Source organism: Hetaerina americana, unplaced genomic scaffold, assembly GCF_022747635.1.
Source record: "Hetaerina americana unplaced genomic scaffold, ioHetAmer1.1.p SCAF_66, whole genome shotgun sequence".
In the NCBI taxonomy this organism is placed as follows: domain Eukaryota; kingdom Metazoa; phylum Arthropoda; class Insecta; order Odonata; family Calopterygidae; genus Hetaerina; species Hetaerina americana.
The window spans coordinates 188,603-215,371 of record NW_027287272.1 but is presented as its reverse complement, the minus strand read 5'-3'; the positions used below and the strand labels follow the sequence as shown (position 1 = coordinate 215,371).

The following is a 26,769-nucleotide window of genomic DNA, read 5'->3' as shown; positions in this document are numbered from 1 at the left end:
TAGTGTTCGAGAGTGCCATCCATAGGCTCCGAAAAAACTAATCTTCTCTTCATGCAATCCCGTATTTATTTTTTCTAGTCGGCCATATAAACTGAAATATGCAAGAGAATATTGTAGCAAGTATTGTATTCTAGCAGGTATTGCATTCAATCATAAACATTGTTAACAGGTGCTATGAAAACATGTAAACAATAATTGATATCTGTTCGCTAATTAGAGTACAAAGTAAGAAATATTTATTTTAAAAATGCACTGTCACGCTCAGTGCACTAAACTTTCTTATCAGGAAACAATTTACGGCATATATCTCACAAAATGCCCATCAAAGATTTGCCTTATCTATATAGCAACAAGTTTAAATTATTTATTTGTTATATAAACACCTAAATGGCAAGCAATCTTTATTTATTAGGCGAATAATAACAGTGGTGTGTAGCTGGAATTAATTTTAAATAGGAATTTTATATTTTCTGATATATACAGTGACGCACCCAAGAGTAGTAGGACGGATTTTCTCTGGCGCGAACGAAGCGGTGGTGGGGGATCTGCCTGGCAGGGTAAGGCGGAGGGGACACCGTTTTTAGTGAAGCAAGTTTTTTGTCCGCGTCGAAAAAGAAAATGAATCTGAATTTAGAGCAACGTTATTCCGTGAAGTTTTGTGCGAAACTCGGGAAGACGGTCACTGAGACCCTCGATATGATCAAGCAGGCTTACGGGGACACTACCTAAAGCCGTTCCACAGTATTTGAGTGGCACAAGTTGTTTAAAGAGGGTAGGGAGCTCGTTGAAGACGACCATCGCTCCGGACGGCCGTCGACGGCAAGAACCGACACGAATGTGGACAGAGTGAAGACACTGCTGAACACAGACCAACGCTTAACCAGTAAAGAAATTGCAGACCAGTTGGGTCTGTCTGCATCCAACGTCCAACGCATTATTTCACAGGATTTGGCCATGCGCAAGGTGTGCGCCAAGATGGTGCCGAAAATTCTGAGTGTCGACCAACAGGCAACGCGTGTGCGCATTTCCGAAGAAGTGTCAGCCAGTTTGCACCGAGATGAAAATTGTTTGGAAAATGTGATAACTGGTGATGAAACATGGGTTTTTCAATATGACCCCGAAACGAAAAGACAATCCGCGGAATGGCACACTTCCGCGTGCCCACGTCCAAAAAAGGCTCGCATGAGCAAATCAAAAATCAAAACGATGTTGATTGTGTTTTCGACCGTCATGGAGTGGTTCACAAGGAGATTGTCCCACCAGGGGAGACTGTGAATGCGAACTTTTACGTGCAGGTGCTCACCCGCCTCCGAGAACGCGTGAAGAGAGTCCGACCGGCCATCGCAAACTGCTGGGTGCTTCATCATGACAACGCGCTGTGCCATGGCGCGCTCGTCGTCAGACAGCTCCTGGCCAAATAAGGAGTTGCCACGTTGCCGCACCCGCCCTATTCTCCCGATCTGGCACCACCGGACTTCTTCTTCTTCCCCCTGATGAAGAGACAGCTCAAGGGACGACGTTTTGACTCGATAAAGGCCGTTCAAGAGGCTTCGACGTGGGTCATCAACAGCATCCCCAAAGGAAATTTCCAGCGGGCGTACGGGGAAGGGGAGCAACGTTATACTAAGTGTGTAGCAGCTCAAGGAGCATACTTTGAAGATTATTAAGTCGATGTAAGTATATTGTCAGTAAAATTCTTGAAAAAAAATTAGTCCTACCACTTTTGGGTGCGACCCTGTATGTATATATACATATATTGATTATTATATAGTAATCTACCGGTAGAGGTAGGTTTTTGGATGCTCACAGCTATATTTTTGTATTTGAGTGGTCACAAATATTTTATGACCACTCAAATACAAAACACACCATCCCACTTTACATCAGGTTCCTCTTCATCTCTGAGTACTTACTTCCTCCCTTCATCCCGTCCAACATCCCTATACTGTTCCTTCCCTTTCCTCGTTTGCCTAACATTCTCCCCTCTATTACAGTCTTCCACATCCCACTGCTGGTCAATACCCCCTTCATCCACTTTTCATGCCTCCATAGGATTTCTCCCAACAAACCCCTCCCTTCGCCCACCATACCAAGTACTTCCTCATTTGTTTTTTTCTCTGCCCATTTTACCTTCTCAATCCTTCTCCACACCCACATTTCAAAATCTTCCAGTCTAAGTCTATCCTCCCGCTTCAGTGACCACGTTTCCGCGCCGTACATAGCCACGCTTCATATCAAAGTTTTTACGAGTCTTTTCTTAATATCCTTACTCAAAATCCCTCTCATCAACTCCTCCTTGCGAAAACCTCTTTGCCTAGCGCAATTCCTCTCTTTAGATATATACTACATTGACCGTGTTGGTCCAAAACACTTCCGAGATACGTAAACTGTTTTGTTAAACTGTAATTACTTTTACCCAATTCACTCTATCAAACGCTTTTTCGAAAACTATGAAACAGGCAAATACCTCGTTTGTTTGTGATCTATACTCCTCTCGATTAATAATCTCATAACCGCAATGGCATCACGCGTACCTCTCCCCTTCCTAAACCCAACCGAGATACGTAAACTGTTCTACCTGCTCTAGTTTTTGCCCTACTATTTTAATGCTTATCTTAGGCTTTTTCTTTCTAGAAAATCGTATAACCTTTGTTTTATTAATATTGATTCTCATCCCATATCTGTCGTACTGAATTTCCAATTCACTCAGCAATGCTTGCAGCCCCTTGGCTGACTGACAAACTAAAGCTTGGTCATCAGAAAACCTAACTGATTTTACGAATTCCCCGCCCACTTTCATTCCTACCTCCAGTTCTTTCCACGCCTCTTTAATTATTTCCTCTACATACAGGTTGAACAGCAACGGTTATAATGGGCAACCTTGCCTTACACCTCTTCCTAACACTGCCCATCCCTACTCCCCGTTCCCCACCCGCACCTGAGCAGTCTGAGACATGTACAGGTTGCGGATTAGCCTCCTTTCCCCCAAACCTATTCCTATTCTCTGCAGAATACTCATTAGTTTTCCCCAATTCACTCTATCACACGCCTTTTCGAAATCTACGCAACCAACAAATACCTCCTGGTCGTATTCTATATTCCTCTCCATTAATAATCTCATTACTGCAATGGCATCACCCGTACCTATCCCGTTCCTAACCCAAACTGGTCATCCCCTAAGTAATCATTTGCCCTACTCTCTTTCCTTTTGTTTGTGATCCTGAGAAAAACTTCTCCGTGGGATATCATAACTTATTGTCCTGTAGTCCTCACATGATATACCCTTTACATTTTCGCGGTTTAAATGACTGGACCACCCAATGCGCCATCTCGCGGGTTCTCACCTCTATTATACTCGCAGATTTGGGATGGATTTCAATCACCGAAACGGAGAAGCAGTCGTCAAAAGATTGATTGTGGGAAGCAGTGCGAGTAGGGCTGGGATAATTAAGAAAATTGTGAGATTTGGTGAAATATCGGTGGTTATTCATGCGGAGGGAAAGTGCGGTCGTGCATTCGCCCACGTAGAAAGAGCCGCCGAAACGTCAAATAACATATTGTGAGTGCCGTTTCTTGGTGTCTCTATAGTATAAAAATCTACATCGTATTTTTGTATATTTGTGCGTCACCGAAGAACTCTCTATTTCGAATATATATATATATATATATATATATATATATATATATATATATATATATATATATATATATATATATATATATTTATTTATTTATTTATTTATATTTATATATATATATATACACTCATTCACATTGAAATAGATAAAAGGAAATGGAATAGGAACTCATATAAAGAACGAACACAATAGAGGTTGGGAAGGCGGAATCAGGCAAGTCAAGGGGGTAAAAATAATTTCCTAGACCGGGACTTGAACTCCGGATCTTTCCCCTTGCCGGGCAGATGCTCTCAACCACTTGAGCTATCCAGAAAACGTAATTTACAATGATATATATATATATATATATAACACAAATAGAATAGCAACATTTAAAAGGACACTCACACGGTAAATTGTTCGAGCCTTCGGCCCTCTCAGAGGCCTTCTTCAAGAGAGGCTCTTGAGACTAAGAGAGATTCTCTCTTGAAGAAGGCCTCTGAGAGGGCCGAAAGCTCGAACAATTTACCGTGTGAGTGTCCTTTTAAATGTTACTTATCTCTTCTATTTGTGCTATATTGTGTCAGCCCATTATTGTCGGGCCGCTCGTGTGAGTTTTCCCGTACAATCGTTATATATATATATATAGATATATATATATATATATTTATTTATTTATTTATTTATTTATTTATGTATATTCATTCACATAGAAATAAATATGAGGAAAAGGCATAGGAACACACATAAAGGACGAACACAGGATAAATTCTTCCTTCTCCTCTTGTGAAAGGTGGGTTGGTTGGACCACCGCATATTCGAAAACTGATGAGTTTCTTTTTTGTGTTTCTGTATTTTCCTTTTTGTGTTTCTGCAGTGCAACGCTCTACCCACTGGACTACCGCGACCCACATATATATATATATATGCATACATATACATAGTATGTACAGACACATATATATACGAGGGTCATCCGGAAAGTAGTACCCGTTCGTGCCGCATGAAGTGCTGAAGACGCGAGTAGCCGCTGGACGAGGTCAGATAGCTTCAGTGGCTTGTCTGCCTTCTCTGAGCCAAGTTGCGTGACACGAGCATTGCCTGTGTTGTTTCTGTGATTGTTTACAATGTTTAAAAAAATTGAGAACGCCGCCAGTTGTGAAGTGAGGGCAGTGATTAAATTCCTCAATGCAAGAAACGTTCGCCCATGTGATATTCATCGCCAATTAAAGGAGGTGTATGGAGACAATGTAATGGACGAGTCGTCTGTTCGGCGGTGGTGTCGCAACTTCAACATGGGGAGGGGGAACACACACGACGATGAGCGTTCGGAGAGACCGTCTGTCATTACAGACCAACTGGTGAGCTCAGTTGACGAATTCGTGAGGAACGATCGGCGCGTCACAATTGATGACATCTGTGAGCATTTTCCCAATGTTTCTCGAACAATTGTTCATGAAATTGTTAAACACCATCTGCATTATGCAAAAATTTGTGCAAGATGGGTCCCTCGCGTATCTCAATGAGCTGGCGGCGAAGGACTATGCAGCAGGAATACAGAAACTTGTCACACGTTATGACAAATGCCTTAATTTGCTTGGAGATTATGTTGAGAAGTAGTTTAAAGTATCCTCTTTCAAATAAAATTTTTTATGTTTGTTAATATTTACTTTTGTGTCTTTATTTCACGAACGGGTACTACTTTCCGGATGACCCTCGTGTATATATATATATATATATATATATATATTATTTATTGAAACAGTTATCAACCCAAAGTACGGATTGGTAGGTGATGGTAGAGTTTACCCAGTACTAAGCCCCAAATGGCGTGTGAAGTTCATACATTTCTCCCCGCGGTCATTCCTCGTGCCTATACCGTAGTCCCCCACATCATCACCATCCCTTCCTTTGCCTACCGTCGCATTCCAATCCCCCATCACTATCAAATGTTTTCCTGCAGGAACACACGCCATTATGTCCTCTAACTGATCGTATATCCTATCGACTTCTTCTTCTTTATGGTTTCTCGGTGGCACGTATACCTGAATAATAACCAAATTCGTCGGTTCTGCTTTTATCTCTACTAGTAATATTCTATCCATTACCTGTTCTATGCTGACTACGCTTCTTCCTACCTCTTCATTTAATACTATGGCAACCCCTCGTTGGCTCCCTTCCCCGCCGCTGTATATTATTCTATAATGATCACTCCAGTAATCCCCGCTATCCTTCCATCTCAACTCGCATAGACCTAAAATATCTATATTTCCCCTTTCCATCTCTCGCTTAACATTCTCAAGGTTCCCTCTCCTCATCATTGTCCTAACATTCCACGTCCCTATTCTAACTAATTTAGTCCTCTTCTTCTACGTCTTCTGTCCTGCTGCTGCCGGTTTTCCTTTGAAACCCATGGGTTTCGTGGGTTGACGACCGCGGAAGTCTTGCCTCTACCGCTGCCGGGATATATACATGTATATATTTATATGTATAGATATAAGTATATATAAGTATTGACGTCGCACAGATTCGGGCCGGAAAGGCGGATAAAACGGAATATATGTATGTAGACCGAGAACTATCTGTAGAAAGGTGAAAGTAACTCGATGGCGATAACTCTCTGAATCCAATCACTCAGAAAGAGATTACGAAAAATGTTTTTGGTACTTCATATCAGGAGAGAATGAACGCAGTGTGAAAGTTGGAGAGTGTGGGATCGTGAGATCAAGCAGAAATAAAATAAATTTTTCAGCATTCGCCCAGCAAATTATAAGCAGACCCCAGCGAATACCCGCTCATATTTTTTGCGTCGAGAAATCTGAGAGACTCGCGGACATTCGTGCCTTATTCTTGGTGGGCTCCTTCGACTAATATGGAAAATATGGTGATGAGAGAATCTTTATAATTTCTCGCATTCGATCCGCTAGTAGCTCTCAATAAAACTTTCTCCTTAAGAAATTGATTTTCGCATGCTTCTTTCTCCTCCTCCAAATCCTTGCCGGCCTCGGTGGCGGTGGGGTAACGTCCTCGTATGCCAATCCATGGGTCTCGGGTTCGATTCCCGCCTGGGTGGGTTTTCTTCCACCTAGGGTGTTTGTAATCGTCTTCATTGTTATTCTTTGTTAATAGTTCGATGTTAAGGCCAGACTGCTGTTTTCGGACTAAGGCTAAATAAATAAATAAAAATCAATGGCCATCCATTATCGCCGCTTCTGTTCAACGTATATGTGGAGTAAAGGATTAAAGAGGCATTAAGGGAAGAACAGGAGGTAGGAATAAAAGTCTGCGGAGAATTCGTAAAATAAGAAGGTTTGCTGATGACGAAGATCTAGTTCGTCATCCTGTCAAGGGGTTGCAAGCTGATTTGAGTTTTTATCTGCTTGCGAAGACCTTCCGTATTTGAAATCGCGACGAATCCCCAATCCCCTGGCTTGGCATCAGCACAATATTATTTCCTATTCCCTATAAAAGTGAAATCCTCTCTCAAAGGACACCACCTTAAGTCAAGCCGCCAGAGCACACTTGTACCCTTTTGAGGACCTGCCGCCTACCAGGGAGCCTTCGAGTCTAGGGGAAAGCAGCAAGGGCAAAGGTGTTTGTCGAGGGATATGCAAGGGCCGTATTACAGAATTCGTAGTAATATTTGAAATAAATATTGTTATTTTTCCCTGAGACATTCCCGATACCTCTAATACAAACCATGTAGAGGGCAGAACGTTTGTAAGTAGTATCATAGAATTCTTTCCAGAGAGTAAGGTGATGGTGAGCAGATGGTAAGAAGAAGGAATACATTAAGTAAATGAAAGAGGAAATTCTGTCGCACCTGAGGGACGAATGGTCGAGACGAACCGTCCAATAGCACCCTTCAAAATGGGTAGATTGAATCTCCTCAGTCGGGCCTCCTTTAAGGTGTTTCCTCGAGAGGTTTCTTAAAAAGATGTTCAAAATCAAAGGAAGCTTAAATGTGCACGTAAAATATCAATTTGGTTCCCTTGACAACGTGAGGGCAGATGACAAGAATCGACGTCGCACGCATGCGGTCGCTTGGAGACGAATTGGCGGCGAAGGTCGCCTCGATAAAAGCGATCGGGGAATCACTGTGCACTTCTTGTTTACACAGGCTGACCAACTATACAGTGTTGAGCAGATTGCCGGAGCGTTGCCAAACCATAGTTTACACAAATCACGTCACCAAACAAATGGCGATAATGGGGAAAATGTCTTCATTATGTTTTTTAGATCATTTAACAGTTAAAAAGAAAACATTTCCTTTACCTATTTCCCCCTTCAAGATGTCCTCCTTTAGTTTATAATGTCGCTCTTTGGGTCATATATCACCTTTTGTGCATTTTAAGACACATTTCATTGATATTTCGTTGACTTAATAATCAGCTGAAACTTTCATTTGAATAATTCGTGATTTTCAACAAATAAAAACTTTAAAAAAATCAATTCACTTTGAAACGCAGTCGATCCGCAATACCAGTACCAACTTTTTCCGACTATATCCTTAATTAAAAAAAGCATGATTACAACATATAAATACTGAAACACGGAATAAAATAAACACATCACTTAGAGCACGAGAGTTAAATTTCTGATTCAAACATTAATTAAATGACAAACCATTATAATCTACGATATCAGACCTGCCGCAGTAGTGGAAAATGAAAAATTAGATGCATAAATATATGAGATAAATAGACACAGTAAAAAATTTGCTACTTTTAAATCTACAAAAACCTACTCGAGCCACTACACTATCGTGTGCTCAGGAGTGTTAAAGAATATATATATGTAAAATAATATATATATATATATATATATATATATATATTAATTTATTTATTTATATGCACATTCATAGCATACAGCAAATAACAAAGAACAAAAAAGGGACAATCAAAAATACACTCACTCGTAATTTCTTCATAATTTCGACGGAAGTTAGCTCCGTTTTCTTCAGAAGAAACGATAGTACTGCCCGCTGACGTATACATACTCGTATAAATATGTGTTTATGTGTGCGTGTGCGTGCGTGCGCGCGTGCGTGCGTGTTTGTGCGTGTGTGCGCGGGTGTGCACGCGTGTACGCGTGTGCGTGTGTTTGTGTGTGAATGGAGAAGGTGAAATGGACCGAAAAGAAAACAAATGAAGAAGTACTTGGTATGGTGGGCGAAGAGAGGGGGTTGCTGGGAGAAATCCTCTGGAGGCAGGAAAATGGATGAAGGGTGTATTGACCGGCAGTGGGATGTTGAAGACTGTAATAGAGGGGAAAATGTTAGGCAACCGAGGAAAGGGACGGTATAGGATTGTGACGTTGAACGGGTTGAGAAGAGGGAGGAAGTATGCAGAGATGAATAGGGACCTGATGTAGAGTAGTTTGCTGGATTTTGTGTTTTGTTAGGAGTCACAAAATGTTCTATTTGGTAATTGTGTCCATCCAAAACCCTACTTTAACTTATAGATTACCAAATAATGATAAATATATGCTAAAACATTTACCTCTTATAAACACATGTATATATTCATTCACATGGCAATCGTTATTAGGAAACGGGATAGGAGCACGGGAGAGTGGTGAGGAAGGCGGAATTGAACGGATCACAAGAGTAAAAATATTTCCTGGACCGTGACTTGAACACCGGATCTTTCGACTTGCCGGGCCGGTGCTCTAACCACTTGAGCTATCGAGGAAACGTAAATCACATTGACATATACTAAGGAGGGTTGATGCAACGAAGTGACCCTATTCTTTGTCCAAAGGGACGGCGTCAGGGAGTGGCGCTATTTCACCCACCCTAGGAGAAATACACGACACGCAAGAGGAAGGGCGGTCGGTAAGCAATCATACAAAGTATTCAAGGATAGGAACAGTCCGTTTCGTGGTACGTATAGCCAGAGGAAGACGAGAAACATTGGCCAAATACACTATCAAGCACGGAAACCTGTAAACTTTACATTTTTAAATTTGATACTCATGAATTTACGCCTTGAATTTACGTATTCGTGCGTGTAAAACCTGAAACAAATTGAAAATTGTTCACCAGTACTTAATATTCCTATATACATATGTTAACCTTCACCTAAATAGTAATGAGCACATTTAGTTAGGCCACATTTATAGAATATGCTACGTGGTGCAAAAATAGGATCCTCACGAAGTTAATTGATTAATTAACTTCGTGAGGATCAAATTAAGATTAATTGCCGAATTAGATCGCGTGCAGCGCAGAGGAGCTCTATATTTGTATAACGTTGTTAAAATGAACAAAGTAGCATATCCAAAATATTAGAGCAGCTAGACTGGGAATCAGTCAATAAAGCGAAGGCTACATTACACAGCTTCAATCTCTTGCGGATGAATTGGATGAAAGGATGTCTCTTTAGCAGTGATGTTGAAGATGCACCATTACCCCCATCATAGAACTACGCTAGGACAGATCTTGTCAATTAATTTAGAGAGATCAAGTGTAGAACATTTACATTTAAGATGTAATTTTTTCCACGAATGATAGGGAATCATAATAGCATTGTTCGACCACGGTAGGGTCATGTCCGGGTCAAAATATGTCTGATGTGCATTCACCCACTGCCACACACCCTAGCGGTAGCTTGCAGGGTATGTAGAAATGAAATTAAAAAAATCGAATGAATCGGTTACCTTGGCGATTACAACCAATCTGTTCGGAACAAACAAGTAACAAAGCTGCATGCAGGTGATTTTTCATTATTCATCTGAATTACTTAACAAAATCCTGGATTTTAATTAATAGAAATCGAATCGAACACTGGGGAATTTAATAGCAATCGAATTAAATACGAATAACGTATTGCAATAGAAATGATTCCGAATGCCATGAATTCCTACAGAGATAAAATCAAATGCTATAGAGTCAACAATTATCGGATGGAATCATATGGATTTTCAAATAGATTGAATTGAATCGGAACAGATTTCGACACGAATCGATCTTTAAAGAAACGATTCCCTGCCGTGCCTCTGAATGTGAAAAAGCACTTGAACGAGCGAACGATGATGTCGAAATTTCTCCACGTTAAGTCGATCGAAGTTGCGTCGATTAAAGCATCTCGAACCTTTTAGGATATTTTGAGGGTCAGTGTAAAGAAGTGCGTGCATCGTATAGCCTCCAGCGACCTTCACCGAGGACGCGTTGCATTGGAGAAGGGGAGAGGGAGCCTCGGGTCAGCGATGAAGGGGGGCGGTGGGAGTGGGGGGTGGGAAGAGAAGAAGGCGAGGGGAGGCAAGTAGCACTGACTAAATGAAAACATGGATGGGGATGAGAAATGAAGAGGGGCGTGGGGTGGGGAGTAAGATAGAGAGAGAGGGGGGGTGGGTTGCGACAATAGGGTGGACGGAGGGAAAGACATAGAAGTAGCCTTGAGGCAACAGCTGGCTTCCCAAACGTTCAAACAGTCGCTGCTCTCACGCGGTGCAGTCCAGGCCATGTTTCCTCAGTCGAGACCGAAGGAGCACACCCCGGGACCAGCTCTGACGAAGATACCCTAATCGTGTGAGTCGCAAATACCCTTTTCCTTAATTTTCCCAACTTCAAATGTTTCGCATCCACGAATTGACGTCGGCGATTTCGGATATGGTTATCCTTAGAGACCGAATCGCCAAGTGGATAGTATTAATCGAGAAGGGGAGAGAGATGATCGAGACTCTGTCTCCTGTTGCGTCACCGATGGTCAACGTGTGTGCGCAACGATGCCTCTTCGCGCGTAATAATCAGCGCCATGGCCATAACGCGATTGTTATCGCTTCCGCCGTCGAGAACGGTGCGAATGAACTCCAACAATTAGTTTCAATCACGGAAATAGTACATTGTTGGGTTCCGTGGTGAAAACGTTTTTTGAAAAAGTGTATAAATAAATATAAACATATAAACATATAAACATATATATATATAACTTATATACTATATATATACTACCTTGATCAAAAAGTACCCGGAATTTATTCAGAAAATTAAAAATACCAGTTTATTCATCTAAATCTATATTGTCCCCTTCAAAGTAATCCCCATCGACTGCAACACACTTATGCCAGCGCTTGATCCAATCCTCGAAACATTTTTTATATTCGGTTTTCGGTATGTCCATCAGTGCTTCCTGCGATTTTTCCATTACTTCCTCTCGGCTGCTAAAACGCGTTCCCCGTAATGGTTTTTTAACTCGATTGAACAGAAAGAAGTCACAGGGAGCCAAATCAGGTGAATTCGGTGGCTGTTGGATGGTATTTGTTGCATTTTTCGTCAAAAAATTACGAATAATGATAGCACTGTGCGACGATGGTGCAAAATCCACGAGTTTTCTGCCCACATTTCTGGTCTCTTTCGGCGAATTGCTTCACGCAAACGTCTCATAACGCCCAAATAATACTCTTTGTTTACTGTCTGGCCTTCTGGCAAAAATTCATGATGCACTACACCGTTGTAATCCATGAAAACCGTCAGCATTGCCTTCTTTTTTGACTGAAAACGACGTGGTTTTTTTGGTCTCGGCTCATTTGGTGAACGCCATTCACTTGGCTGATGTCTGGATTGCGTGTCGTACTCATAAACCCACGTCTCGTCTCCAGTAATGATCCTTTTGATGAATGTGGGATCGGATTCAGCCTCGCAAATCATGTCTTTTGCGACGTCAACACGGTCTCTTTTTTGCATGAAATTGAGGTCTTTTGGCACCAACTTTGCTGCTACACGACGGAAACCCAAATCATTAACCACAATGTCTTGGGCGGATCCATAGGCAATGTTCAAGTCCTCCGCTATTTCTCTGATGGTTAATTTGCGGTTATTGACCAACATTTCTTTTACTTTATCAATTTTTTCACCGACTTTCAATGTCGATGGTCTTCCACTGCGTTCATCATCTTCGATTGACTGACGACCACTTCTGAACCGCTCGTGCCACTGGTAAACGACCGTTTTTTTTAGAGAATCGTTGCCGAAACACTTTTCCAACATTTCCAACGTCCGTGCGCCACTAAATCCGTTTTTTACGCAAAATTTAATACAAGTTCGTTGTTGCAAATTTAAATCCATTTCTGCAATTGTAAAAAATCGCCAACACACACAGAGATAGATGTACTCTTGGCTACGTAACTTTTGCAAATGTCAAGTTATGACACTAAGATTTAAAGGGAATATCGACAACAGATGTACCAATTTAACAAAAAAACAGAACTCAAATCGGAACGATGGGAGCGCCACACGGTGGTTATTCCGGGAACTTTTTGATCAAGGTAGTATATATATATATATATATATATATATATATATATATATATATATATATATATATATATATTATTAGGTAATCTACCGATCAAGGTATGTTTTTGGATGGACATAATTACTAATTAAATACTTTTTGACCCCAAGCAAAACACAACATCCCACTCTACATCAGGTCCCTCTTCATCTCTGAGTACTTTCTTCCTCCCTTCGTCCCGTCCAACATCCCTATCCTGTTCCTTCCCTTTCCTCGTGGAAAGGGAAGGAACAGGATAGGAGTTGAAGAGGGACCTGATGTAAAGTAGGATGTTGTTTTTTGCCAGAGGTCACAAATTCTTTGTTTGGTTTTGTGCCTGTCCAAACCGGAAATATTTGTTAAAAAAGATATATATACAGATATATATATATATATATATATATATATATATATATATATATATATATATATATATATATATATATCTGTATATGGGCTCAGGGTTTGGTGAGCTCTACTATTACCTAGCAAACCGACCTTAGGGTTGATAGCTGTGTTCAAGGTTTTTTTTCAAATGTGGAAGTATAGAAATGTCAATTAAATGCAGGTTAATTTTTTTTTCACAAGAGCAAAAAGTTTGGCTTGGGAAAAATATAATTTTATCTTCCGATTTTCACCAATAAAGTAAAATTTCGTGGGATTATTAAAATTGATGCATCTAATTATAATGTTTTTCAGACGGTTTTATACGAGAGTCATCCGGAAAGTAGTACCCGTTCGTGAAATAAAGACACAAAAGTAAATATTAACAAACATAAAAAATTTTATTTGAAAGAGGATACTTTAAACTACTTCTCAACATAATCTCCAAGCAAATTAAGGCATTTGTCATAACGTGTGACAAGTTTCTGTATTCCTGCTGCATAGTCCTTCGCCGCCAGCTCATTGAGATACAGGGTCACTCCTTCTTTAAGTTCTTCATCGCTGTCAAATCTTTTTCCTGCCAAAAAGTCTTTAAGCTTTGTAAAGAGATGAAAATCTGAAGGGGCCAAGTCCGGGCTATACGGTGGATGGCCGATCGTTCCTCACGAATTCGTCAACTGAGCTCACCAGTTGGTCTGTAATGACAGACGGTCTCCCCGAACGCTCATCGTCGTGTGTGTTCCCCCTCCCCATGTTGAAGTTGCGACACCACCGCCGAACAGACGACTCGTCCATTACATTGTCTCCATACACCTCCTTTAATTGGCGATGAATATCACATGGGCGAACGTTTCTTGCATTGAGGAATTTAATCACTGCCCTCACTTCACAACTGGCGGCGTCTCAACTCAAATCGGAACGATGGGAGCGCCACACGGTGGTTATTCCGGGAACTTTTTGATCAAGGGTATATGCATATATATATATAACATAAATATAACATATTTATATATATATATATATATATATATATATATATTATATACATATATTATAAATATATATGTTATATATGTCATATATTTTTTTATATAACACAGTAATCAACCCGAATGTCGGTTTGCTAGGTGATGGCAGAGTTCACCCAGCACTAAGCTCGACGGCGTGTGAATATTCACACATCAGGGTAGGGGGGCCAGTTCCTTTCACTGTGCGGGTTATGGTTTCCCAGGAAGATCTGGTACCCGAAAAATCACATAGCTTGGGTGGATTTGCAGGTGCCCAGAGTGCCTTGTTCGGGAATCCAACCGGGACCCTCCGGTCGGCAGTCCAACGCTCTACCCACTGGACTACCGCGACCCATATATATATATATATATATATATATATATATATATATATATATATATATATATATACACACACACATATACACCTAGCAAACCACCGCTAGGGTGCGTGGTAGGGGTTTTAAATTTAGGAATTGAGTCTTAACTTTCGTTACAAATTGATACGCGCGTTCGTATTGCGATCGTCCACGAATACGCCCGAGGACTGACGTAATTCATTCAGTTGCGTTAAGTAACTCGATCACATTCAAGTGCGAGTTCGTTGCGCTGTTGTTTTCCGCTGGGAGCGGACATTGATGAATTAAATAGCTTCACAAAAAGAATGTTCACGGCGTGTCATACGGAAATGGAGCAATTGTAGCAAATGTTCGCCACTTTCAGGAAAATCCTGATGTCAACACATACGCTTTTTCCTGCTTTGCTACAGAGGAAGGAACTACGGGAATCGTATTCTATGTTCTTCCTGTAATTTGTAAGCATTGCACAGTTGTAAACTGTCCTATAATTGACTTGAGCCTGATAACCTATCTCGGTATTCTTTTTGGCTGTAATGCGTAGTGTTCGTGGAAAAATTGTGAAACGATTAAATCTTTTAAGAATGGTGTTTGGTTACATTCGACTCTTTTTGCACACAGAAGAGGTATCCACGTATGTGCCAACATTGGCCAACTATTTTGCCAGAGTGGTCAGCAATTTTCAGATCGGCGTTCGACGCTAAGTATATGGTTCCAAAGAAGAATTGCGTGGTAATTTCTATCTTAGAAAACACATGCATAGTCTTCAGAAAAAGGTTAATTTTTAGTACAGTTGGGGTCCATTGTTCCCTCATTTTCCTGTTACAAATTGCATATCAAGTCAAGGTAAGATCAAGGAGTTAGAAATTTGGCAAAGATGGACGAATTGTAATTCTGCGCGGACCTGCTCATAGGGATGAGTAATCGATACTATTGAGGTATTATCATTGGTTTATTTCGTTCGTAAATATTAGAGCAGAGGCCATTGTTGCGTCAAACTTCATCATAGGCTGACCATTAAAATGCAACCCTAAAAGTGTGGGTAGGGATGCATTTTTGGATTAATAGCGATCACCTCCCGAACGCCTACTGCATTGGGAACACCGAAATGGAATGTGTAGACTGAATTAAATACCTTGGGCTTTACCCTCTCCCACGATCTATCCTGGGAGAAACACGTACCAGGGGGAATATGTGGACAAGCTAAAAAAAATAGAATTTATTAATAGAGTACTTGGTAACTGTGATGAAAAGGTCAAGGAGAAATTTATTTATTTATTCAGTATAAGTCCGAAAACAGCACATTTTGGCCTTTACATCGAACTATTAACAACAATAACAATGGTCACATTTACAAACACCCGAGCCCTAGGGTAGCTCACCCAGGAGGGTAACTCACCCGTGAATCGAACCCGCGACCCTTGGAATGGCAGACGAGGACGTTACCCCGCCGCCACCGGGGTCGGCAATGGCATATTTTGCTTGCTGGGCCACATTTGTAGAATATGCTCCTAGTATCTAGTTATGGGATTCTACCAAAATTGGATTAACTGCCGAACTGGGCCGTGGTATGCAGCATAGGTAGGAGCTAGATTTGTAAATGTGCACTACTGTCCTCTCCTTAAAAATGTGCACTACTGGTTCCGTTACGTAGATGATGTATTATGTTTGTGGACAGGTACGAAGAGACAATTGGTAAATTTTCTAAAGCTCATCAATTCATTAAATTCAAGGATTAAATTCACCATGGAGGTCCAAGAGGGTTATAATTTGAATTTCCTGGATCTAACTATTTCTATGAAAGAGGAAAAACACAAATTTTCTATTTTCCACCAGCCCACTTGTACAGACCAGGTCATCCATGCATCATCAAAACATGCATTTCACCAAAAACTTGAAGCCTTTCAAAGCATGATACACAGGGCATTAGCTATCCCTTTAGACCCCTCAGCCTTCACGTTGGAAATAACCAATATTGAAAAAATTGCTTTTGCCAATGGGTACATCTACATCTACATCTACATCTACATAATACCCCGAAAGCCGCCGCAAGGGCGTGTGGCGGGGGGTGTTAGGTCACCAACCGTAAAAACGAAAAATACCACATGCAAAAAACAACACGGAAAATTACACCCCAGCAGCGCACACACTCATGCAAAACTCCCTCCATTCAATACTCATGCAAACACATACACCGCAAAACAACTAAAAACTGCACCCCAGGATACAGCACGAAAGCCATCCTAAAACACGCAAGCCAGGACACAACAAGCAAGAATGTGAAACATCACCACCACATGAAAATGCACCACAAAACACTCTACCCCCCAAAGAGACAGTAAAAGGAAAGGAATGCGACCCAACGTTGCAGGTAGCAGGAATTTCCCCCCGCCGGGAGGGAAGAGGGACTGAAAGGGAAACTTAAAAACAGATGAACAGAACACGAATGATGTCATGCGGAAAGAATGGGTTATTATAACAAAACACATAAGGTTAGTGGAGGAGCATGCATTTAAGTAGAACTAATTATTTTTTAGACACTGAGGGTGGCAAGTGGAATTTTTACTATCTATAACCCTGCAGTTGCTATCCCGTATTGTCCGTGGGAAGAAGGAGTCCTTGAGTCGGCTAGTCCTGGCATCTATTTCCCGAATTTTATATACATGATTCAAGCGACCAATGTATGTAGGAGTACGAATAATCTGCGAGACCTCGGTGCTGAAACATGCGGATCTGAATTTATTTAATAATTTCAGTCTTGCATTGAATCGTCTCTCTTCTAATGATTCCGACCCCAAATCCATGAGCATTTCGGTAACGCTTTGCGTTTTATCGTAGGAATTTTTTACAAAACGGGCTGCCCGGCGTTGAACCTTCTCAATTTCCCGAATGAGACCTTTTTCACTCGGGTCCCACACGCTGCATGCGTATTCTAAATGAGGCCTTACAAGAGCGTGGTAACAACGTTCCTTGACCTTTGAGTCACTTTTGCCGACAATGCGTCTAATGAATCCCAATTTTTTATTTGCTTGACCGCAGACTTTACGTATGTGAGTCCCCCAAGTTAAGTCTTTAGTGAATGTGACACCTAGGTATTTTACCGTATCAACTACTGCTAGGTTACCTCCAGCTAATTTCTATGTTGTAGAAATTGCTATGCATGTAGTTTCCGCAATGATTATATATGCATTTTTTGTGAAATGATCGTGTTTGTGCTCTTTGCTTCCTAATGAAGCCGGTTTTTTCTCCAATTTGAACAAAATTCTTACTAATAATACCCTTTTCCGTGGTAGAAATCGATTTTTCGATTTCTTACAATTTGCGCACTTTGTTTTCTCTAAATGTATGCCTTATTTTGAGAACTGGAAAATAAAACTGTTATGTTCTTAAAGCATAGTATTTTCCCTTTTATAATTTCGTTATGTTCACTCAATATGACTATAATTTGATCGAGATATCGTAAATTTCAAACAGAAAAAACCTTTGCGGATTTTTTACGTTTACCGCCTTTCTTAGTCATTTTTCTCTCATCTGATAAAATTTTAATAAAAAAATATTCGTGCCACGTGATTTTACATTTAAAATACTAAAAAAATGACCCCCCGTGGGACTCTCATGGTCATAATGGGTGGGAGATACGAATTTATTTTTAATTGGGGCGTAATCCACCCCACGTTACCAGAATAGGATGAAAATTATAGCGTTACCCTTCAAAGGGTGAAACAAACAGAAAACATCTCGAACGCGTCGTGCGCGTCCTTCATGCAATCGAAATAACGAATTGGATTGACAGCAAATACGATAGACAGCAGTAACGTCATCCAATTCTCCTTATATGGAGATGACTGTTATTCATGATAGTTCTTCTACAACCCGCCGATAGAGCGACCGTCTCCGGGATCCTCATCGAGTTATAGGTGTGATTTCCGTTCATGGAATTAATCCGTTCTTCACGGAACACTTAATTACCGCCATTGCCAATCGATTTTAAAGAATAAATTGGAACACTGTCAATTGCTGAGCATTGTTTGGAAGATTATTTTTTTCAATTTCGTGTAAATGTTTTTCAAGTTCCTACGAGGGTCATCCGGAAAGTAGTACCCGTTCGTGCCGCATGAAGTGCTGACGACGCGAGTAGCCGCTGGACGAGGTCAGATAGCTTCAGTGGCTTGTCTGCCTTCTCTGAGCCAAGTTGCGTGACGCTAGCATTGCCTGTGTTGTTTCTGTGATTGTTTACAATGTTTAAAAAAATTGAGAACGCCGCCAGTTGTGAAGTGAGGGCAGTGATTAAATTCCTCAATGCAAGAAACGTTCGCCCATGTGATATTCATCGCCAATTAAAGGAGGTGTATGGAGACAATGTAATGGACGAGTCGTCTGTTCGGCGGTGGTGTCGCAACTTCAACATGGGGAGGGGGAACACACACGACGATGAGCGTTCGGAGAGACCGTCTGTCATTACAGACCAACTGGTGAGCTCAGTTGACGAATTCGTGAGGAACGATCGGCCATCCACCGTATAGCCCGGACTTGGCCCCTTCAGATTTTCATCTCTTTACAAAGCTTAAAGACTTTTTGGCAGGAAAAAGATTTGACAGCGATGAAGAACTTAAAGAAGGAGTGACCCTGTATCTCAATGAGCTGGCGGCGAAGGACTATGCAGCAGGAATACAGAAACTTGTCACACGTTATGACAAATGCCTTAATTTGCTTGGAGATTATGTTGAGAAGTAGTTTAAAGTATCCTCTTTCAAATAAAATTTTTTATGTTTGTTAATATTTACTTTTTTGTCTTTATTTCACGAACGGGTACTACTTTCCGGATGACCCTCGTATAAAACCGTCTGAAAAACATTATAATTAGATGCATCAATTTTAATAATCCCACGAAATTTTACTTTATTGGTGAAAATCGGAAGTTAAAATTATATTTTTCCCAAGCCAAACTATTTTGCTCTTGTGAAAAAAAAATTAACCTGCATTTAATTGACATTTCTATACTTCCACATTTGAAAAAAAACCTTGAACACAGCTATCAACCCTAAGGTCGGTTTGCTAGGTAATAGTAGAGCTCACCAAACCCTGAGCCCATATACAGATATATATATATATATATATATATATATATATATATATATATATATCTGTATATATATCTTTTTTAACAAATATTTCCGGTTTGGACAGGCACAAAACCAAACAAAGAATTTGTGACCTCTGGCAAAAAACAACATCCTACTTTACATCAGGTCCCTCTTCAACTCCTATCCTGTTCCTTCCCTTTCCACGAGGAAAGGGAAGGAACAGGATAGGGATGTTGGACGGGACGAAGGGAGGAAGAAAGTACTCAGAGATGAAGAGGGACCTGATGTAGAGTGGGATGTTGTGTTTTGCTTGGGGTCAAAAAGTATTTAATTAGTAATTATGTCCATCCAAAAACATACCTTGATCGGTAGATTACCTAATAATATATATATATATATATATATATATATATATACTACCTTGATCAAAAAGTTCCCGGAATAACCACCGTGTGGCGCTCCCATCGTTCCGATTTGAGTTCTGTTTTTTTGTTAAATTGGTACATCTGTTGTCGATATTCCCTTTAAATCTTAGTGTCATAACTTGACATTTGCAAAAGTTACGTAGCCAAGAGTACATCTATCTCTGTGTGTGTTGGCGATTTTTTACAATTGCAGAAATGGATTTAAATTTGCAACAACGAACTTGTATTAAATTTTGCGTAAAAAACGGATTTAGTGGCGCACGGACGTTGGAAATGTTGGAAAAGTGTTTCGGCAACGATTCTCTAAAAAAAACGGTCGTTTACCAGTGGCACGAGCGGTTCAGAAGTGGTCGTCAGTCAATCGAAGATGATGAACGCAGTGGAAGACCATCGACATTGAAAGTCGGTGAAAAAATTGATAAAGTAAAAGAAATGTTGGTCAATAACCGCAAATTAACCATCAGAGAAATAGCGGAGGACTTGAACATTGCCTATGGATCCGCCCAAGACATTGTGGTTAATGATTTGGGTTTCCGTCGTGTAGCAGCAAAGTTGGTGCCAAAAGACCTCAATTTCATGCAAAAAAGAGACCGTGTTGACGTCGCAAAAGACATGATTTGCGAGGCTGAATCCGATCCCACATTCATCAAAAGGATCATTACTGGAGACGAGACGTGGGTTTATGAGTACGACACGCAATCCAGACATCAGCCAAGTGAATGGCGTTCACCAAATGAGCCGAGACCAAAAAAACCACGTCGTTTTCAGTCAAAAAAGAAGGCAATGCTGACGGTTTTCATGGATTACAACGGTGTAGTGCATCATGAATTTTTGCCAGAAGGCCAGACAGTAAACAAAGAGTATTATTTGGGCGTTATGAGACGTTTGCGTGAAGCAATTCGCCGAAAGAGACCAGAAATGTGGGCAGAAAACTCGTGGATTTTGCACCATCGTCGCACAGTGCTATCATTATTCGTAATTTTTTGACGAAAAATGCAACAAATACCATCCAACAGCCACCGAATTCACCTGATTTGGCTCCCTGTGACTTCTTTCTGTTCAATCGAGTTAAAAAACCATTACGGGGAACGCGTTTTAGCAGCCGAGAGGAAGTAATGGAAAAATCGCAGGAAGCACTGATGGACATACCGAAAACCGAATATAAAAAATGTTTCGAGGATTGGATCAAGCGCTGGCATAAGTGTGTTGCAGTCGATGGGGATTACTTTGAAGGGGGCAATATAGATTTAGATGAATAAACTTGTATTTTTAATTTTCTGAATAAATACCGGGAAATTTTTGATCAAGGTAGTATATATATATATATATATATATATATATATATATATATATATATATATATATATATATATATATATATATATGTACGCACATCAACTCATTTTAATACGATAAGAAAATGAATTCGCCTATGTAAAATGAAGAGCATTGATTGCATGTCAGATTAAACCACTAAATCAAATAAACGTATTTTACTAGTTAAGAGGGAAAATTTATCTTGAAAATTGATGCCACTGATCTACTTAACCTAAAATAGCCAGATTGTCCCTCACCAAACGGTCCCTTTTCTTCCGTCACCCCGCTTTACTGAATTCCCTTCCCGAAAGTATTGACCCCCTCTCACTCCCAGCCAACACATTTATAAACCTTTCTCTGACACATCTCTCACACCTCCCTCAATAGTATAGTCTTGTTGATGTTTGTATGTTTGTGTCCTTATATGTTCCTGTTATATGTGTCACTGTAAATTGGCAATCCTGCTGTATGTGCACAATTTTTACTAAATAAATAAATAAATAAAAATAGATTTTGAGATCGATTGCTGTGAAGTAAGTATTCAGGCGTAACGCGAGCGATGACAGCGAAGCGCGGGTGACGCTCAGCGCGGCGACACTCGCGACACCATCGACACGCTTGAACACTACTAATTAACACGTAAACCCTCATCGCCGCAAACCAGCTTATATTCCGCTCACACGAATAATAAATGACCGGTATTCTCTTTACTCTGTAAAATAATGTTATACGTCAATGCAATAAAATATAGAGCACATACCGCTGCAGCGACAGAGCAGCCAGTAGCCGGTCACAGCAACACGCAATGGGATCAATGGCTACGGGCAACGGGTGGGTGGGAAAGATTAAAGCAGGAGCTCGCTCAGAAACGCCCGTTCACATCAACAGCCTAGAGCAGATTTAGAGGAACGCTTCGGCTGAATCCCTCTGGAACACGTTTAGCATGCAATCTTTCTATCAAAAACACATGAGTGAACCCTATTCAGCCGGCCTCGGTGGCGGTGGGGTAACGTCCGTAACGTCCTCGACTACCAACCCAAAGGTCGCGGGTTCGATTCCCGCATAGGTGGATTTCCCTCCATCTAGGGCTTGGTTGTACGTGATTGTCTTCAATGTAATGTCTGTAATTTTAGGTGGAAGAAGGGACTATTAGTCTCAACCTCGCCCAATTAAGTCGATAAATAAAGAAAGAAATATATATTCAATTCTCAGAATTGCACGACCCTGCCCTCCCTAGTACATTAGCCGTGTTAGTGCTTTCTGCAGTAGGAGTACTGACTAGATCTCAGCTGAGCCATCTTTCAAATTCAATGCCTCTACTACATTCTGAAGCATCCAAATCATCTCTGCTTAAAGGAAAATCGGAACAGTTTTCTTAGTTCAAGTTGGTCGTTTTTATAACACGATTGCGGTATCATAGCTTGATAGCGATGGGTTTTTTGCTCTTCAAACGTAAGTATCCCAGTAATAATGTCTGATTTATGAGGGAATAAAACATACTTATAAAGCATCCTTCAATATCTGATGCCATAAATGATAGTTTTTGAGCAACATTTATCCGACCAAACTCAATTAAAAAATTGCAAATGAATGGAGGTAATCCTCCTTCCTTTACGGATAACGTATTACGGATTACGACAACAGCTGACAATTCTACTCTGTCAAATAAATACGCAAACTGAGGGTACGAAAACTTCATTTTGCAATATTTAGTCTACATTGGTTTTGTCCCCTTCGAAGCACTCTCCATTCGTTGCTGCTATGCGCTTACTATTCCATCATCTTCTTTTCCACTGTTTAGTAGAGCACCCTTGGGAAGTCCTCGGCAGCAGTTAGGCTTTTGTTTTCTCGTCGTTTCTTGATTTATTGTGTATTCCACATCTTCCCAATGTGATGTCCCCTCATCACATTTTTGCATTTTGGAAATAAGATAAAAGTCGCAGGCATCACGTTCAGTTAAAATAGTGTCCACTGTTGATTTTCCTAAATTCAGTTCATCAGCTATCATTCGAACAAGGTTTTTCGGCCAGCTGTAAGAAGGACAAGGGACCACACACGATCAATGTTGTCGTCTACACAGGTGGTTGAAGGTCATCCCGGCCTTGCATCATCATCCGTGGCTGGCGTCTTGTCCACTATTTTTGAAATGCTTAATCCACTTGAAAACTAATGTTTTCTTCAGAGAATTATTTCCGTAAATAGATGTCATAATTTAAGTAATTTCTTTAAAATGTAGACCGCACTTCATCAAAAAACTTGATGTTGATTCGTTGCTCCGTGATTACGTAAATTTCCATTTTCAACCAACAGTAAATCAAGGACAACAGAAATTTACATAACTGGCACCATACGCACAGCTCGACGATCCGCCAAGCACACGCGGCTCATTGGGTTAAAAGGCAACTAGCGCCGAAGGTGGATCCGCGCCATGGCTGCTAGATTGCACCTGTTCGCGCAATTATTGCACAGACCACGTATTTCGTATTCAAAATTAAATGCTAAATCCTGTTTGGGCAATCCGCGGTAGTTATGGATCATCCTCAAGGCAACCGTAAAACTTCTGTTTATTTAATGATGACCTTAATTGCTTAAAAGTTCGACTTTTGATCGAGGCTAAAATGTAATTAGGGGTTTTAAAAATAAATAACATGGCAATGCAGCGAGAGAGAGTCATAATGGTTGGTAAATCATTGCAGAATAATGTAGGGAGAGAAAGGATTAATTCTTGCGTGACATGGTCAAGTAGGCTCTTTAGTGCTATGGACGCCAAAGGAATAAACAGAGGGAATATACGACTCGCCAATTGCATCTGCTTCGCGCAACTAGGTCACCCGAATTCACCCGTGATTTAATGGCCTCGTTCTGGTCCAAGGAGTGATTTCGGAAGCTGACGTCATAAACGACGCCATTGGCCCACTGCGCGCAACAATGCGTATGGCGAGAGAATAGCACAGTAATTTATGGAAGTGGAAACGGGGCATGACGTAACTCATTCCCCCTTAGGATTTTGTTTTCAAGGTGAATGGCGACTCTCTGAGAATGAACTGAATTTGCGAACAGCAGAGGAAAGGGTGACAAAAGATAAAATTGAGTAAGTTACGTTACACCGACCACTGTGTTGAAAACTAAATGGTTAGTGTGGGTCTTCGAATTTTATTAGTATAGCATAGAAATATATATACATATTTATATATATATACACACTTATGTGTATATACGCATATATATATATATATATATATATATATATATATATATATATATATACACACTCACACTTATGTGTGTAAAGGTAAAGGCCACGTCATGTGAGGACTATAGGACAATTAGTTTGATATCCCACGCAGCTAAAGTTGTTCTCAGGATCATAAACAAAAGGATAGAGAGTAGGGCAAATGATTACTTAGGGGATGATCAGTTTGGGTTTAGGAAGGGGAGAGGTACGCGTGATGCCATTGCAGTATTGAGATTATTAATCGAGAGGAATATAGAATACGACCAGGAGGTATTTGTTGGTTGCGTAGATTTCGAAAAAGCGTTTGATAGAGTGAATTGGGAAAAACTAGTGAGTATATTGCAGAAGATAGGAATAGATTGGAGGGAAAGGAGGCTAATCCGCAACCTGTACATGTCTCAGACTGCTCGGGTGCGGGTGGGAAACGGGGAGTCAGGATGGGCAGTGTTAGGAAGGGGTGTAAGGCAGGGTTGCCCATTATCACCGTTACTGTTCAACCTGTATGCAGAGGAAATGATCAAAGAGGCATGGGAAGAACTCGAGGTAGGAATGAAAGTGGGCGGGGAATTCGTAAAATCAGTTAGGTTTGCTGATGACCAAGCTTTACTTTGTCAGTCAGCCAAGGGGCTGCAGGCATTGCTGAGTGAATTGGAAATTCAGTGCGACAGGTATGGGATGGGAATCAATATTAATAAAACAAAGGTTATGCGATTTTCTAGAAAGAAAAAGCCAAGCTTAACATTAAAATAGGAGGGCAAAAACTAGAGCAGGTAGAACAGTTTACGTATCTCGGTAGTGTTTTGGACCAACACGGTCAAAGTAGTAGGGACGTAAGGAGAAGAATTGCGCTAGGCAAAGAGGCTTTCACAAGGAGGAGGGAGTTGATGACAGGGACTTAGAGTAAGGATGTTAAGAAAAGACTCGTAAAAACTTTGATATGGAGCGTAGCTATGTACGGTGCGGAAACGTGGTCATTGAAGCAGGAGGATAGACGTAGATTGGAGGCTTTTGAAATGTGGGTGTGGAGAAGAATGGAGAAGGTGAAATGGACAGAGAAGAAAACAAATGAGGAAGTACTTGGTATGGTGGGCGAAGAGAGGGGTTTGTTGGGAGCAATCCTATGGAGGCAGGAAAAGTGGATGAAGGGGGTGTTGACCGGCAGTGGGATGTTGAAGACTGTGATAGAGGGTAGAATGTTGGGCAAAAGAGGAAAGGGAAGGAACAGGATAGGGATGTTGGACGGGATGAATGGAGGAAGAAAGTACTCAGAGATGAAGAGGGACCTGATATAGAGTAGGAAGATGGATTTTGTGTTTTGTTAGGAGTAATAAAATATTTTTTGGTAGTTGTGTCCATCCAAAAACCTACCTTAACCGGTAGATTAACTTAAAAAAAAAATATGTATATGTATAGACATGTAATATATATATATGTATATATATATATATATATATATATATATATATATATATATATATATATATACAAGTACTCCTTTAGTGAAGAAACAAAGCAAACATGTCATCAAACCAGTGAAACGTTGGAATAAGAGACGTAATGCGTTGGTACGTGGGTCGTTCAATAACTCATTGAAAACTTCAAGAGATGGCGGTCGTAGTTTGTGTAAAAGTTTACCTTTTGTACTCTTTATATCTTTCTAGACTGCTGTTAAAGTTTCATCGTTATCCATTCCGTGGTTTCATTTCCTCATTCCATTGAAGTAACAAACCTTTGTTTCGTCAGAAATTTTTTTTTTTAAGTTTCGTGCGGTGGTAAAAGACTTACAAGAGGCTTTAATATTTTGAATCCACCTCTCATATTATTACAACGTTTTACAAATATAGAGCTCCTCTACACCGCACGCGATCCACTTCGGCAATCAATCCAACTTCGTAAGGATCCCATAATATACTAGCATATTATACTAAATGAGGCCAAACCAGAGGCATATAACATTTCTCCTTGACTTTTTCATCACATTTACTCGGTAATCTTCTGATAAATCGTAATTGCTTGTTAGCTCATCCACATATTCCCCCTAGTATGTGTTTCACCCAGGAGAGATC

At 40.5% G+C, this 26,769-nt stretch overlaps 1 protein-coding gene across 1 annotated transcript in view; it reads left to right on the top strand.

The window, feature by feature from the left end:
• Positions 1–11,063: 11,063 nt before the first annotated feature.
• The window catches only part of LOC139696053 (uncharacterized), a gene marked incomplete at its 3' end in the record, with an annotated part of 194,093 nt that continues 178,387 nt past the window's right edge, over positions 11,064–26,769 (top strand). The window contains exon 1 of the mRNA XM_071594667.1: positions 11,064–11,151. The remainder of the gene's footprint in view (positions 11,152–26,769) is intronic.